This window comes from Leptinotarsa decemlineata, unplaced genomic scaffold (genome assembly GCF_025532065.1).
Source record: "Leptinotarsa decemlineata unplaced genomic scaffold, Ldec_3_MD MMD2_P_RNA_scaffold_7, whole genome shotgun sequence".
Classification (NCBI taxonomy): domain Eukaryota; kingdom Metazoa; phylum Arthropoda; class Insecta; order Coleoptera; family Chrysomelidae; genus Leptinotarsa; species Leptinotarsa decemlineata.
In genome coordinates, this window is record NW_027412534.1 from 3808513 (window position 1) to 3824842 (window position 16330).

Genomic DNA, 16330 nt, shown 5'->3' on the forward strand with positions numbered 1-16330 from the left:
AAACTGCTTAGGACTAGATCCTTGGCCTTTGTAGTCTATCAGACCCAGTACACACTACTGTAGGATTTTTAACGTTGTCTAGGGAATACAATAATATGGACTCAGGTGCAACAAGAATAAAAGTATATTAACGATAGAAAACAACAATTGGTTAAACACTGTCACAATTAGAACATACGGCACATAAAAACATCAGTCAGTTATTACAGTAATACATCCAGCACTGAACTACAACGTAAACGGAGAATATCGACCCGGCTGTCGATTCGTCTTAATCCTCGTTCCGTCAACTCTTACCACCGATTGACTTATTTTACCTACTTTTTTGTCTGCGACGTGATTATTGCATACGAATAACGAACCCTTTCCAAGAAGAATGGGACCGTCCGTTTTCCCAGAAATTGAACATTGTCTCAGGGTTTGTGGCGCTGTTGCCAGGAGCAATTCAATGTAGTTGAACTTATGAATAAATATTAATTAAAAGAAAAAGTTATCCTAGATTCGGCCGTCCTGACATGAATCCGCCTCGGATTCTGATTCATTGTCGATCCACGGCTTCATATATTCGCTACAAGTAGAGGTCCTCATAGGGCCATCATGAATTCCAACTCTTACAACGTCGTACCGTTCATTCGGCTTAACTTTGACAACTTCATATGGACCCAAGAACTTCTTGTGAACTTTCAGCCCACTCCCAAACTGAGTTCGCTTTATAGCAACTAAGTCACCTTCAGTATATAATTTGGGTTTCTTTCTCCTCAAATTATATATTTTACGATTCTCCTCCTGAACCTTCAAAATTTGAGCTTTGCTTCGACTCCGTATCTCTTCTCTGTTTTCGTTGAACTCTTCTATCCACTCCCTTTCCAGTAATTCTCTGATTTCCAGATCCTCTTTATTCCTCATCTTGACTCCCATCAAAACTTCAAATGGTGAAGTTGCAATACTTCGTTGAAATGTCAAATTAAGTGCTCGTTGCACCCTTTCTAAATATTTGTACCACTTTGTAGGATCTTCTATGCTTAATTTAGTTGGTACAGGTATAATGATTCTATTAATCCTTTCCACTTGTCCGTTACTACGAGGTACGAGGTAAGATATGTGCTATTCCTTCATTCTTACAGTATTCCTGAAATTCATTCGAAGTGAAGGCTGTACCTCTATCAGTGATGATTCGAACCGGATTTCCAAAAATCTGTTTCTGTTTTTCAAAACAAGCTATCGTCTCCTTGGACGTAGTCGACTTTGTAGCGTAGAGCCACGCGAACTTCGTAAATTCATCGATGATTACGAGAATATATTTATAGTTCTTATTAGTAGAGGGTATTGGACCCAGATGATCTGCATGGTAGGTGTGCAGTACCCCATCTTGTTTAGGTATAGAATGCAGGAAACCCTCTTTTTTTCCTTCCTTCCTATTCCCCAATATACATTCTACGCAATTGGCTATGAACTTTCCAATTTTTTCTTTGAGTTTAGGCATGTAAAACTCTCTCTCTATAACTTCATCTGTCTTCTTAACCGAAAAATGACCAATATCGTGCGCTCTTCTAATAATTTCCGTTTGCATGCCTTTGGGAACCACCATCAATTCTATTCCATCCTTGAGTTTATACAACATTTTCCTCTTCACAAAATAATTTTCGTATTCTTCTTTTTCTAATATCTTCTTTATGCTATTTAAATATTCATCACTCTCTTGTGCTTTTCTAATCCTTACTGTCATGCCGTCTTTGTCTTCACTCATCGTCATGATTATCGGGTATCTGCTCAAAGCGTCAACGTGTAACATCTGATTACCTTTTCGATGTTCCAACTTGTATCTATACTCTTTCAGCAATAATGCCCATCTGGCCACCCTGGTGGTCAAATCTTTTTTGTTCATGGTTTTTTGAAACGCAGAACAGTCGGTGATTATTTTAAATTCATTTCCTATCAAATAAATGCGGAATTTCTTAACGGCTTGTATTATGGCTAGAACTTCCAACTCGTAACTTGTGTATTTTTCTTCAGCGGGCGTCGTTTTTTTACTCATATAATATATTGGATGAAGTTTACCATCAGATGAGGATTTTTGCATCAAGCAAGCACCATATCCATGCTTACTTGCGTCCGTGTGTAACTCTGTCTCGCAACCTCTGAGAAAGATTTTTAACACAGGCTCACTACACAGCAGTTCTTTGAGTTTGATGAAAGCTTGTTTCTGGTCAGTTTCAAAAATATATGATATATTTTTTCTCAGCAGATCGCTAAGTGGTTTGGCTATCATTGCGTATGAAGGAATAAATTTTCGGAAATATCCCGTCAGACCTAGGAATGATTGTAATTGCTTCGGCGTATTTGGTTCTGGAAATTTCTGTATTGCTATCGTCTTAGCTTTGCTGGGTTGCACCTTCCCATCTTCAATAATATATCCTAAAAACTCCACTCTTCTTTTCAGAAATTGACACTTTTTCTTCTTAATGTCTACGCCATAATTTTTTGCTATTTTCAACACTAATCTCAATCTTTCTACCCCTTGTTCTTCGTCTCTACTAGGTATTATTATATCGTCCATGTAGTAAATGGCAATATCTTTTGATGTTAATGGCCTGAAGATATAACTGATAAAACGCTGAAAAACTGCCGGACTATTACAAAATCCAAACGGACATTTTAGAAATTCAAACTGGCCGGTAGGCGTCACAAAAGATATATATTTCACGCTGTTTGGTTCGACTGATACATGGAAAAAACATTTCTTAAATCTATGGTACTGTATACCGAAGCTCCTTGCAATTTATCTGGAACGTTCTCTATGAGCGGTAAAGGAAAGCGGTCCTTGATAACATGCTTGTAGTCATAACATATTCTAGCCTGTCCGTCTTTTTTCCTCACGATTACTATTGGACTTGCAAAATCGGATGAACTTGGTTGAACTATGCCGTCTCTTAGCCATTCGTCTATTTGTTTATCTACCTCCTCTTTTTCTGGTACGGACAATCTTCTCGGTCTCTGGTAGATGGGCTCTTCACTTTTCAATATAATCTTCATTTCAATTCCAGTGGTTTCAATCTTCTGCGGCTTATAGTTTTCTACTAATTCCACCACCTTTTCCTTGTATTCTTCATTTTTGATATGCCTCACATCTACATCCACTTCTTTCTCTTCTTTTTCACCTATAGTCATTTGCATTAAAAAGTTTCCTTTTTCTTTCCTATAAATCATGATTCCATCTTCATTGATACTTACTTCAGCCTCCTTCAATATGTTATTTCCCACTATGACCTTGAACGCCGTCGACTTAATAGGTAATACGTGGAATTCCAAATAAAATTCTTCATCATTTACCATGACCTGTTTCTTGAAAGATCCCAATGTTTTTACTCGACTTCCTTCACCTAAACCTTTTACAATTAAAGTGTCCTTTGATAACTCAATATCTTGAAATGCTTCTTTGTACACGTCTTCTCTTACTGTGCATAGATCACTACCTGTGTCGAATAATGCGGCTAAAACCACATTATTTGTAGCATTTTTGGGAATAACTTCTACGACACTAACATTTGCGGTATCAGTACTAGTACTTGGCCTAATTGTTGCGCTGTTTGAAGTCGATGCTTTGTTCGGACACCTTGTGGAAATGTGACCAAAATTATTGCAACTGAAACACTTAGTACCTTTTGCCTTTGGACATCTTTTGGATTTGTGGCCCTTTTGGCCGCAATTAAAACAAGTCTCAGTCTTTTGTATGTCAGTCCTTGTCGAATGATTTTCCTGTCGTTCTTTTCTTGTATTTTCGTTCTTCGACTTCCAGTTGCTTGATCCGGGAAACGATTTCTTTTTCTGGTTATGTATCTGATCATAAACTTCAACTTTCTCTTTAAACTCCGCAAAGTTGCTTGCTCCATACAAAACAACTTTATAGGTAGTCTCATCTTGTATTCCTTTTGTGATATACTGGATTATAACTTCATCTTCAATGTTCGCTCTGTTGCCTATTTCTCTCATGGCTAAAACATATTCTTGTACTGATTCATCATATTTTGTCTTTCTCATCATCAGTAACTTGTGAATTTGTGCACTGCTAACTTTTACTTCGAATTCTTTGATCAGACGTTTTTTTTAAATTGCCCACGTCGTGATACCTCGCTCAGATTGGACAAATAACTTTGCCAACCCTCTAAGGCTCTTCTTAGCAAAAATTAATTTTTGGAGTTCATTCCAACCTGTAATTTCGGCAATTTCCTCAAAATCTTGAATCCACGTCTTCACAGGATAACTGTCTTTTCCGTCAAAAGGTCTTATACTATCTTCGATATCTCTGAACGTCAAAGAAAACGTATCAGGTTTTCTTACTTCGTGCTGTACTGTGGTACTGGAGGGTCTCTGTTCATCTCTAACATCTTTGCCTCTTTTCTTCTTATTATCGTCATTTTCTTTTTCTTTGTCTTCACTGCTTTCGTCTTCGTTTGCATTCTTCCTAGTCAACGTTTTCGTCTTCAGTCTCATTTTCTTCGTCTTCTTCTTCGTCCTCTTCTTCGTCATTTCCATTTTCATCACCTTCAAAGTTAATCAAGTATGAACAAATACGATCGGCTGCGTCTGTAGTTTCTGCACCAACGTTCAAATGAAGAATGTAGCAAATGGCTATTAAATCATGCAATTTAACATGTTTCTTGACGTCGTCTAATTTTTTCGCGTATGAATCGGAACCCTTGCCGAAATCAAAACCAGAAAAACCACGGATAGCCTTTATTACTTTTCTGGGTTCGCCTTCGTTATCAAAACAAATGTAATGCAATTGTTTTACTACGTTTAGTTTACTATGAGTAATCTTATACTCAATTTGTTCAAAACTTCCTAAAGTAGTCATTTTCAATAACCGGAATATAATAAATAATTTATAAATCAGGTATTTACTAGCTTAAACCATACAAATTTCTAAAAGCGGCGACTAAACAATATTTAATATCTGCAATAGTTACTTTAGAGTCATCGACCGCGTTTTTGTTCAGTGTGGATGAAATAATAAGAAAAAGAAACACTCGATATTATTCAACTACTTAGATACTAATCACTAAGCTTATTACAAAATATTTTCTTTGTCAGTTGAAAACCACCAGGGTGTAGGACCCCTCTAGGATCCCTAAAAATAATCGAAATTTGACAAGATTCTTTCAATGTGATTGAGATGATAAAGCTTCACCCTGTTTCTTCAAAGCATACAATCTCAAAATTAACAAAACTGTCTCTCTTACAAGAAAAAGTTTACTCCACTCTTATGTCTCCGCCACTGAACGAAAATGTTCTTCTGGTCTGACTTGATTCCTCAGTATAAAATGAAAAAAATGTTACCTCTCATCCGGATTACGGAAGTGCTCTACCTGTCGTTGGCCAGTCCACTGTCGCGGGTTTACTCTTGTTGACAACGTCGCAATATCGGCGCGATAACCGAATAATTCCAGGAACTTATGTGATGTGCTTCACGAGAATAAGAGCAAACAGCAACCAACACTTTTCGTTAAAGTTCTGAACTTGGTTCTAGAACAAAATCATTCACACTGCTCCAGATGTCGCCTCATAAATATCACTGCCCGTTTTACACGATAGTTTTCTTGCTAGAATCAACGATTTTCGTATTTTGATTCCTCGCCTTTTACCGGCTTTTATTTATTTTAGTATTACTATGACTTTTGTTCAGATCACGTTCAATATTTTCCAGTCGTTTTCTACCAACTTTCGTCAAATTCACATTCTGTGCATCCCGGACGAGCCCCCAAAATGTAGGATTTTTATCGTTGTCTAGGGAATACAATAATATGGACTCAGGTGCAACAAGAATAGAAGTATATTAACGATAGAAAACAACAATTGGTTAAACACTGTCACAATTAGAACATACGGCACATAAAAACATCAGTCAGTTATTACAGTAATACATCCAGCACTGAACTACAACGTAAACGGAGAATATCGACCCGGCTGTCGATTCGTCTTAATCCTCGTTCCGTCAACTCTTACCACCGACTGATTTATTTTACCTACTTTTTTGTCTGCGACGTGATTATTGCATACGAATAACGAACCCTTTCCAAGAAGAATGGTACCGTCCGTTTTCCCAGAAATTGAACATTGTCTCAGGGTTTGTGGCGCTGTTGCCAGGAGCAATTTAATGTAGTTGAACTTATGAATAAATAATAATTAAAAGAAAAAGTTATCCTACACTACTATGGTGTGCTCCACGTCATCTACTCTCCCACAGAAGATGCAAGAGTCGTCCTCGCTTTTGCCAATACCTTTTGTGAAGCATCTAAAAGAGCCATGTCCCGTGAGAAACTGCGTGGTAAAATAGTTCAACTGCATATGCCTGCATGCTAACCAGGACCTGATATCTGGAATCACCCTTTTTGTCCATTGAGATTTATCGTTAATGCTATCCCACCTGTCTTGCCATTCCTGGACCGTTTTTTGTCTCTCAGCGTCTTTGTGTTCCTTTCTTACGTCCCTTCTCTCGTCCAGATGAGCTTTTTCCCTGTCCAAGAGATCCATAGGGGGGATACCAGCTATCACGCAAGCCGCCTCCGCTGACACCGTTCTGTACGCGGCGATGATTCTAATAATCATCTTTCTTTGCGTCGAATTAACCATTTTCGCATATTTAGCAACCCTCATTGCCTCCTTCCAGACCGGTGCCGCATATAGCAACACTGATTGGTCCACGCCGTATAGCAGCCTCCTCTTACCGGTGGTGGGCCCCCTTGTGTTGGGTAGTATCCTGGACAGAGCTGCTACCTGTCTGTTCGCCTTCTCGCAAGTCTTGCGGATATGCTCATCAAAAATCCGTTTGTCATCCAGCCATACTCCCAGGTATTCAACAAACTTCTTGGGCTCGATCCTTGTCCCCCGTATTTCAAAATGGATGCTTTCCCTCTTCCTCGAACCTTTTACTATTATAGCCTCTGTTTTTTGTGGCGCCATTTCAAGACCATTTATACTCATCCAGTCATTCAGAATTGCAAGTGCCATATTAGCCTTTTGCATGAGGAGATCTGTTTTCTCTGCTCTCGTCACAAGTGCCAGGTCATCAGCGAACGCTGCTGTTGAGCATCCTTCTGGTAGTTTTTGCCTCAACACTCCATCGTATATGACGTTCCACAGAGTTGGTCCCAATATAGATCCCTGTGGGACTCCCTGTGACATCTCCTGCTGGTGTCTGCCACACACCAGCCTTCTTTCCGATAGATACTCTAACATAATGTTCAATATGTAATCACTGATGCCCATTTCTTGTAGCCTAAGCAGAATTGTACCCCATCGAGCAGTATTAAAAGCATTTTTTATGTCAATCAGGATGATGGTTCCCCAGACGGCTCCTCTCTCGCTTGCTCTTTTTAACACATATTTGACGGCCTGGATCGTACTTCTTTTGGCCCTGAAACCGAATTGGGTATCCGATATTCCGCTTCTTTCATTGATCTCCTCCTGCAACCTTGCCTTAAGTAATTGTTCGTACAATTTTGCCAAGATGTCTATTAGGTTTATCGGCCTGACTTTGACGTCTGTCTGGCGTTTCTCATCGGCCTAAGTTCGCTCAACTTGCAATCGCTAGTCCATCGTCCCGTGGCCCTTTGGATCGCCTCCTGAACTTCTTCCTTCGTGACGTCAGCCGCCATGCCTCTTAGATGGAAGGTATCTAGCGCCCCTCTTCTTCCTAAGGTTCTTGTTTTGAGGGCTCCTTTATTATCCAGCGCCTTTTTCAACTCCATCAGAGTCCTTTTCCGTTGTGAGGAGGAGATTTCCCTTTTTGGTGTTCCTTTTACCTCTAATGGCCTTTGCAGCTACCGTGTTTTTGACGACGCTTTTGACCGTGCCCAGAATTTTCCTGTAGGATTTTCCCCCCTCGCTGACAATTACCCCGAAGCTCTTGACTTTTGCCCCCAGCTTATTTTGGGTCGTAGTAAACATTTCCAGGGTAGTGTCCCCCGTGTGAAACACTGCCTCTACCATCTTCCTGGGTTCTTTTATAGGGATGGCCTTAAGATGGTGTAGACTCACCCTTTTGTCTTCTTTAGTCACCTCCTTCAGTTCCTTCAGTTTCCCCCAGAGGTCCGGTGCCGTTCCATCGTATCTAATTTTAGTGACCTTTCGGGATGAGATACTTCCCGCGCCCCTAATTCTGGTCATCTGCTCCAGGGTCTCAATGTCTTCCTCGAGTCTAGGCAACTCTGGGAACTTGTCTCTGAACAACCTCTGTATACTCGAGGCCATTTCCAGTTTCTCTAGGGAGACAAGCCTAGACGCCGAGCACGCGCACACGCATGTGCATTTCCTGCTCATTTGGCTTTCTTCGTCTGCGTCAGGCAGTTTGATGCTTGGTCTAATTTTATTCTCCTCTTTTTCTTTCTTCTTCATTCATCTTTTTCATAATTCTCCTTACCCTATTGTATATTATTTCATATCCTTTCATCTTCAGTCATGAAGTTTGTTATGTTTCTGGCTGTATTTTTCTTCTCCTACTTCCTTTTCCATCCTGTTCCTTTCGTTTTCATGCTTTGGGCATTCGAATACCACATGGTTTGGTGTATCCCTCCTTCCGCACTCCTCGTATCTATCATCCTCCCTTTTTACGATCATCTCAGTGTATTTCTTGAACGCTCCATGACCGGTAAGAAACTAAGTTAAGTAGTCCGTTTTCTTGTGTTTAGTTTCCGCTCACGGCTCCACCTGAGGAATCAATACTTTTGCATTGATCCCATGATCTTCCCATTCTTTCTGTCACCTCTTCATTGTTCTTTCCCTAGCTGCCTCTCTTACTCCTTTCCTATTCCCGTAAGAGTTTGCATATATGTATGCACTTTCTCCGCCAGTAGGTGTATTGGGGGAATTTCCGATATTACTTGAAACTCTGCTACTGACTCGGTTCTATATACACTTGTTACCCGTATTGATACCTTCCTTTGGACGCTGGTCATTTTTGCTTTTTATCTTTCGATTTTCAGTGCCCCGTATCACACTGGGGCTCCGTATAATAGGATAGACTGTACCACTCGATGAAAGCATTCTTCTTTTATTACTCCTCTTTTCGGCTTCCTTGACAGTTTCCGTTATATGTATCCCGAACGTGCCTTGGTGATCCATATGTTTTCCGAGGTACTTCAGGCTTCTGCAAAGTCTCATTATATCCTCTTCCACTATATCCTTTCTTGTTTAGTTCCCTTCAGTATAACATACTCGGTTTTATGGCTTGCAATTTTCAGTTCGCGATCTTTCATCCACTTTTCCGTGGCGTTGGCTTTTTACTCCATTCCTTCTCTCGTGTCCGTTTGTACTAGGATAACTAGGTCATCCGCGTATGCCATTGTCCTTGCTCCTTGGTCTAGAAGCAGAGAGAGGACTCCATCATATAATACGTTACCAGTATCGGGCCTAGCAGATATCCCTGTGGCTATAAGATATCCCTGTGCCTATAAAAAAAAATCGTTAAGAAATAATACGATACTTATCTTAACCTTTCGGAGGCCAAAATCTGCCTCCGTCTTCAGAAATGGACAAAAAAATTCTAATATATTGGCAGTTATTCCTTTTTGATTATTTATTTCTTTACTTCTTTGACACCTGTCGAATTAAAAAACAATAACCAATAACCAAATCTCAAAAAAACTCAATATTTGTGCCTTCGCCGTAAATTACTATAATATATGAGACAGGGTTGCCACAACCTATTTGTATATCGGGGTAGACGAGCGGGGTAGATCGGGTCGAAGCGGGGTAGATTTTGTCAAACTGTATTTTATTCATCAGTGTTATAAATGAACTATTTTGGAAATATTGTAGTAGTCTGAAAAACAGGAAGCACTATTCGAGAAAAATATTACACTTCTCAGAACCGTTCTGGAACTATTCTGCTCATGCGCATGAGCAGAATCGTTCTAAGACGGTTCTGACGAAAACCAAAACAAAGCTAATAACAATGACCTTGAATAAATATATTGGAAGGGACAAATTGAAAATTATAAGAACAAAAGTTACATTATATATTTGAAAATATGAATATATACTTACAATACAAAAATAAACACCATATTTATTATATAAAAATAAACAAAACAGTACTTCTCATAAAAATAAATATGAAAAAATAAACAAAACAGCCATTCTTTAAAAATCACAGATATAAAAAAAATAAACAAAACAGCACTTCTTATAAGCACATGTCATATATAGGAACTGAATGATAATATATAAGTATAGGTTTTTCAACTACATAATAGCTGTAGTTTCAATCCCTTAACTTCCTTTTCAATAAATCTGTGGAAGGGCTCCACGTATAGCAAGTTTTATTGTTCATTAGTTCTTTACAATGTAAAATGCTGCAACAAGTATCAACATCTAACCTGTTACGAGTTTTTGTTTTCAATAAAAACAACTGGGAAAAAACTCGTTCTGCTGCAGCAGAAGAATGCGGTAAAGATATGATTCCTTTCACTAACAAACAGAGCTGTGGGAATAAAGGTCCATTGAGGTCATTTTTTTGCCTTGAAAATGTGATTCCAGAATTCTTCAAATGATGTCAAGTCACATTGCTTGAATTGGTCGATATCCCCAAGCAATCGCCATTCCGAATTGAGTTGTTCAATATCTCTCACAAGGTTTGGAAAGAAAGTGGTTGTATCTTTTACTATGTTGCCTATTTCACCAGACACAGCTGTTTTTGGATCAAAAATGGAAACATAGTTCAAGACTGGGTTTTCAAAATCAAACCTATTCTTTGTCTGTGTACATAATTCAATGTAAAAATCTAGACATCTTAGCTTGAAATCTCTCGTTAATCATTAACTCAACCTGTGCACCTAAATACATTTTTTTCCAATTCTATGAATGACCTGGGATTTGATGGATTAATATTTTGTATTGGAGTTTTACCTATGTGTTCCTTTTCAATGAAATTCCGAAGGAGTGTTCTATATAAAGCTCTTACTCTCTTTTGGACTAAATGGATTTTTGTTTTTTCAGACTGAAATTCTAGGTTCAATCTGTTTACAATGTCTAATACATATGATAAAAATTTGAAGTACATTTTGTAAATTGGGTGATTGAGATTTTCTAGTATTTTATTACATGAGTTTAAATCTTGCTCAAAACATTCATTGGTGAAAAACATCACTAGTGGATTCCAGTCTCCTAAAACTCTATCAACAGCTGCCTGGAAAATAAAGAATTGTTTCAATGTATTAATAAAGATGTGAAGGACCTACCTGTAATGAAAGCCATCTTGTCTGAGCTGGGTGAAGCAATTTGTGGGGCTTCATATTAATGAACACTTGACATTTGAGCCTATCAATTCGTTTGCTACTGTTTGAGAAATAGTTGTAAATTTCTCTAATGGAATCCTCCAAGTTTTTTGGTAATTTTTTGGAGGCTGCAGACGAACAGAGATGGAATGAGTGGCATATACAATCTATTATAAATATATTTGGTAATATTCTTCTAAATCGAGCTTGAACACCTGTTTGTTTGCCCATCATGACTGATGCATTATCTGCTGCCAAACCAATCATTTTATCCCTTGGAATATATTGTTTTCTTATATAGTTTACAATTGTATCAAAAATGGCTTCAAAGAATTTGTCTTGTACTGCCATTTTTGTATCATCATAATACCTAACCACTAAAACTAATGATTTTTCTGTGGCAATGACTGTTGTCTCATCTATTATAAGAGAAAAATGCTTAGTTTTCAAATTTTCTGCCAATTCTTTCATCTGATGTTTAGCTAAGCATTCATTTGTAATATAAGTTGCCTTTGTACGCCTGCAAGACAATGACTTTGCAACCTCTAAATCGGGACAAATATGAGGTAAAAACTTCTGAAGATGGTCTGCCAGCAAAAATGGCAAATTATGTTCATGTAGGAACATGCATATATTTAATTCAGCAGTTTTCACCGATGTTTCATGTCTTTTCTGTTTTTCAATTGTAGGTCTTTTATTTTTGGAGTTTTTTCAAGTTTAGCCATATTATTCTTATGGGAATTGCTGGCATCATGTCTTTTTAAATTATATGAGTTACAATGTATTTGTATGTTGCAAGACACACATGATGGTTTTCCTTTGGTTCCTTGTTTGATCCATTTGTATTGGGTTTGCCACTCTGCCTTGAATTTTTGTCCATATTTCTTTTTTTTAATTATTAGTTCACATCCACTGAAATGAGGATGAGAATCTTGAGACTCATCAAGAATTTCACTTAGGCAAAGATCATCGTTTTCAGATTCTGATTCTACCACATATCGTTTGGCAATAATTTCCGAAAGATCTACAGATGAATCAACTGATTGTTCATCTGTAGATCTCGATGTTCCTGGTTGTGGATTATCTAGGGAATCTGGTACATTATGTAAACTCTGTAAACTATTCTTGGGAATTCCAGTTGATTCCTTTTTTTTTTCGTAGTTCTTAAAACAAACCTGAGAATGATAAAGGATTCAATTAAAAAAATATTCCATAGTACTACAAATTTACTTACCTATCCATGTTTAAGTGGTTAAGCACCAAAAAATAATATATTCGTTATTCGTATTCATATTCATACATAAAAAATACACACAACGGTCAACATGTCAACAAAATAAAATACTGACAACTGACATCAGTGCAGTGACATAACAACATTACGTGACAACGTGACATTATTGACATTGACAATCATGACATAAGTGAAAGGTGAAAGAATATATGTCAATGTCAATCCAATTGCACTGCACTGCCAGGAAGTACTAGAGATCCAGAAAAGTGCACTCGAATGTGAAATACCTGTCCGTTCCTTAAATCCTTATTTTGTATGTCGAAGTAGATTTGATATGAAATTTCAAATGTTTTCATCGAGGATTATTCACACTTTCCTAACTTTTTTGTAGCGGGGTAGATTTGCTTGAGGGGAGCAAGCGGGGGAAATTAATCTGGAGAGGAGTAGAAATACCCCGTTCGGGGTAGCTGTGGCAACCCTGATACGAGATTGACGAAATACTCTAACTTGGCCGATGATTTCTGAACGCTAAATATCTATAAGGCAATTATTAGGTCCACTCTGTATATAAATTTATTATAGCTAACTTTTTTCCAGAATTATAAAATTGTTAGTACACATGTATATTTAACTCACCGCTGATTTTTTCCTACTCGTCCCCTATATGAACTTTTTCACTACACTACTCTATTTTCGCTCCAGAATAACCCTTTAGTGGGAAAATAATGTCTGTTGCCACTTCATATACGTTCTTTTTCAGAATGTTCGGATAATTAAGTCATTAAAGTAAAAACAGATTTTTTAAGAAAAATTCTGTTCGTTTAAAAAAAATATCGGTGGGAATGATTTTTCCCACCGCCCATCTTGGACACCCAACATATTTTAAAAAAGAAGGAGTATAATCCATAAAAATCTATTAAATAAATATTTCATAACCTGTTTCAGGTATTATGGAGTTTTCTGAAGCAAACAGGCATACAAATCGGCACTTTGCACTGAGAACAGGTATATGCTGTTATTTTTTCATTTGCTTTAGTACTGCAAATTCTGCATCTTCTGTAGGTCCCCTTTTCAGGTAAATGTGATCCCACTTGAGACAATCTTACTTCTTCACGTACAGCTTTCCTATTTGATAAAAAGTGTACTGGTTTTACCCGTCTCTTCCTGCTGTTGTAATTATTTATGAATTGTCGCGCCAGTGTAATGTGATAGGAAAGTTGGTCACATAGCGTAAGACGAGAAATTTGATAAAAGATGTAGCTATTGACTACAGATAAATCAATCAAAAAATAGAATATACGGGCCACTACGTCAGTGATTATCTTCCGATAGCATATCTCTCCTTTTTTGGTCGAATTTATCGACGCCGTCCATATATTTATTATATGAGTTGACAACTTCGGGACAATAAACTGTGTCTCTAGTTCCCATCTTTGTTCTTTCTTTTCACACTTGTAACATCTTTTGGAGATGCCGCCGTAGTCAAAAGGGTTACTATCAGTGTTGCCGCAGACAAATATGTTATTGTACCAAACAAATCTACTAAAATGTATCCAAATGTACCCAACTCAGCTTGCTTTTAAAAATCTGAAAACATTGAAGGAACACTGCATTTTCAGTAATAAGATATAATGACTTTTGAAAAGAACAATATACCGAACATAAAAACGAGAACTTTTTTCAATAACAAAATAAAATATATGAAACAAAACATAACGAATATTACATATTTATAAATAATATTATATCTATATAACGTAAGAAAAGTGTCTTAGCTACTGTAGCATATAAAAACATATTTTCATAGTAACAGAATAAAGACTATTTATGTTTTCTTAAATTTTAACATCTCTTTGGGAGGCTCCCATTCATGGCAAGTGGTTAGTCGCAATATTTCCTTGCTTAACAATAAATTGTGACACGTATTTACATCTAACAAATTTCTATTTTTCCTTTTAATTAGATTTAGTGCTGAAAAGATACGTTCTGCAGCAGCACTTCCATGAGGCAAGCATAAAATATTTATAAAAAAATTATATAAATTAGGAAATATATTTTCACCTAAAGCATTTTTCCAACTCGTTCCCAACTCGTTTATAAAATTTCCCAAGTCCATGTTTTCATAAAATTTTGCTTTAGGTAATTCTGCCAATATTCGCCATTCAGAATTATTATTTTCATATAAATTTTTATCTACCATATTAGGGAATCGTTTGACTAAAGGTATTATAGAAGGAGCTTTCAAATTAGAAAAAAATATTTCGTGGATCCAACCAAGTTAGTTTCTTATACAACTCATTCCCGAATGGAAATCTATCTTTTATTTGGGATGACAGCTCAATGTAAAAATTTAAACATTTTAATCTAAAGTTGTGTAATTCAGAAGGTTCTATCTATCAGAAGGTTCTGATCGATAAATTCTTGAATTCGGTAACCAAAATACATATTTTCTATAGTTCAGAAATTAGATGGATCTTTATGATTAATTTTATTTATTTCAGGACTATTAACTACGTCCAATTTAAGAAAATTTTTCAAAATTTGTTTGAATGTTAATGAAACTCTTGGTAATAATGGATGCAATCTTGGTTTTTCGCTTTGAAATTCAATATTGATGGTATTTATTATTTGCAGTACATATGATAAAAAGTATAAATACATTTTATTTATATTGTATTTCAAAGCAGCCAATATACTGTCTATTTTCGCAGATTTTTCTTCAAATGCTGCATTGGTAAAGTATAAAATTAAAGCATCATATTGTTCTAAAATTCTGTCGACGACCTGTTGCTTAGAAAGCCATCTAGTTTCAGAAGGTCTCAGAATTTTGTGTGGTTTCAGTTCACAAAAATTTTGAAATTCCTTTAATGTATTTAAACGCTTAAAGCTATGTGAAAAGTGTGAGTAAATGCCTCTAATTAAATCTTCAAGTGATGTAGGTATATGCGAACATGCATATGAAGAACACAAATGAAAGAAATTGGAACTGCAACCGACCACTACTAAATTAGGAATTCTTTTTTTTAGTAAAGCTTGAACCCCTGTTAAATGCCCCATCATTGTAGAACAGTTATCATCTACAAATCCAGTCATATTTTGGATGTCAATATTAAGTGATTCCAAATAATTAATCAAAGTTTCAAAAATATTTGCAGCTGTGCTATCATTTTCTAACTCTAACAACCCCATGAAAGCATCTCTATTATTTTTAAAATATCGGATTAAAATTGCCAAACATTTTTTTGTTGAGACATCGGTTATCTCATCAATAATTATAGAATAAAATGATTTATCCAAATCTTTCACAATCTCTTTTAAAATATAGGGTCCCATACTATTGTTTATAATACCCGTAGTTTTTGTTCTGCTACATTTTATACCAGAAGAAATTTCAGAATCTTTACAAATTAATTTGATCAAATTTGGTAAATGTTTCATAACATTAAAGGATAAATCATGCTCTGCCACGAAGGCAGTTAATTTGAACTCCCCTTCCTTAATTAGATTTTCGTTTTTTAGTACAGTTTTTTTGAAAACCTCCCCAATTGGTACTATATTTGACTTAACCCGTATATTTTTTTGTGTAATTCATTGTTTTCGTGTCGCAATAAATGAGAACGATTACCTCTTATTTCTTTGTTGCAAATTTTGCAGAAGGGAAAATTGCTGTTTGTAGCTTGTTGACACCATTTGAATTCAACTTCCCACTGTTTGGAGTAATTACGTACGTATATTTTTTTGTGTTCTGTTTTCTTTTCTCTGACATTTCTTTCTTCGTTTGATGAAGAATAGTCTCCACTGTCAGTGTCAGTATTCTTGCTTG